Source organism: Condylura cristata, unplaced genomic scaffold, assembly GCF_000260355.1.
Source record: "Condylura cristata isolate star-nosed mole 26May11 unplaced genomic scaffold, ConCri1.0 scaffold00005, whole genome shotgun sequence".
In the NCBI taxonomy this organism is placed as follows: domain Eukaryota; kingdom Metazoa; phylum Chordata; class Mammalia; order Eulipotyphla; family Talpidae; genus Condylura; species Condylura cristata.
The window spans coordinates 33,409,419-33,411,318 of NW_004567106.1; positions in this window are offsets into that span (position 1 = coordinate 33,409,419).

The window sequence follows — 1,900 nt, forward strand, 5'->3', positions numbered from 1 at the left end:
TCTTGGATGATATATTTACAGTTTTAAATTTGAATTGCAGGGTGGGGAGTGCATCTCCAGCCTCTTCAAATCTTGATCTGACCCTCCCCAGCCTACCTGGTGACTAGACTTCTCCCAGAAATTCCCACTCCCTTTCTGGGGACCTGACCACCAGGAGAAAAGTTTTTAGGAAGGGCCAGTAAAGGGGGAGGGAGGAAACTTCAACTTGTAACATGCAGTTTGCTGTCTGGGGTGTACAGCAGGCAGCCAGAGAGCCCCGTGGAACACTCAGGAGAGAGGGCTGGTCTGGGCGGAGTGGGTCTGCCTATAGGGTAGAATGATCACCATAGCAGTGCCCATTTTGCAATGATCAAGCATAGGGTATCAACTCCCTTTTGCTGAGTAGGAGAAAATAGAACTCTCTTTGGAGCACTAACTTGGACAGGTGAAAGTGGGGCACTGAGATCAGGCTGCTCCAGTGACCTTATCACATTCTCTGTGGATGGGGGAACCTCTCTGGAAAAAGGGTCTGACAGACACACATGCTTGCCTCCTGGAGTGGTGCTAGCCAGCACATGGTGGACCTTCATGGGATGATTTTGGCCACTTATTAAACTATTCTCATTACCTGACAGGTGGGTTGCCCCATCCTGATGTCCTGGGTCACTTCTCTGAAGAGGATCAAGGGGAAGGGGAAAAGTATGGGCCAGAACTCTGCTTTGTGAGATCTGAGAACACAACTCCCGATGGGCACTAGAGGGCAGCACTACCTCAGAGTCAGGCTCTTTCCAGGGGAACACTTCCTGACTTCAGCAACTGTGGTGGCAGTAAATTTCTGGCACTATAGTGCTTTTTAAATTTAAAAAGTAAAATGTGTTTTTGAGGTCTATGAACATGGTAACAGTTCTTATAGCAGCAGGTAAAAAAAGTTGGTCTGGGGAGAAAGCATGGAAACAAGTATTGCTATCCAGCTCTCTAGAATGCAATGATGAGAAAAAGTCTTTCCTCTTTGCCTCTGTTTCTCCATATGTCAGGCTGGAACAATCTCTTTCCCACCTCGAGCTCAAGAAACTCTTGTGCTAAAAGGTGCAATTGCTGTGAAACGCATTCCCTGAGTTCAAGGCAGTTGAGCAACAGTCATGAGGTAATTCCTGTTCCTACAGTGAAGAACTATGTCAGTCTCCCTTTAACAAATGGACTCAGAGCCTGAGGAGTTAGTGTCTCATACCTGAAAACAGCAGATGACTGGAAACAGCCTTCTGTTTCTGAAGGGGGTCATGGGTCAGCCAGGAGAGCAACAAATTAGTTTGGTTTCAAAAGAAGCAAGAACCCATAGGGTGACATTCAGACCCCACCTACTGAAGACCTCACCACATCTGGAGGTCTCTCTTTGTGAGTGTGTGTCAGGGGCAGTCTGTGGTACCATTGTTGGGTGCAAATTCCAGGACCTTCCCTGTGCTAACCAACCCTATCTCTATGGAGCATCAATCCCTTGAAAGTAAGAGGAGGAAGAAGCAGTGGCTGAATTTCCTACCCACCTGTTTTGGAAGGAGCATGGCCCTGCCCATTTCCAGGAAAGCAGGAAGGCCTGTGAAAGATAAGGTTCCACCATACGAATTCCAGGAGTTTTGGCAGAGCCACATTTCCTGGGAGAGACAGGCAGAATGTACTAGAATAATCCAGCAAGACCAAGCTTGCTTGCTTAGCGTTAAGCAAAGGAAGGTGTTGCAGAAAGTAGGTGCTTCTCTAAAAGGCAGTGGGTTAAAAAAGTCTATTCATACTAAAAACGAACAGAAAGATCACTAATTGGGAAAACATTTTCTCACACAAAAGTAGCGATAAAGGACTGATCACAAAAATATATGGAGAACTGATGAAACGCAACAAAAATAAAGTAAACAACCCCATCAAAAAATGGGCA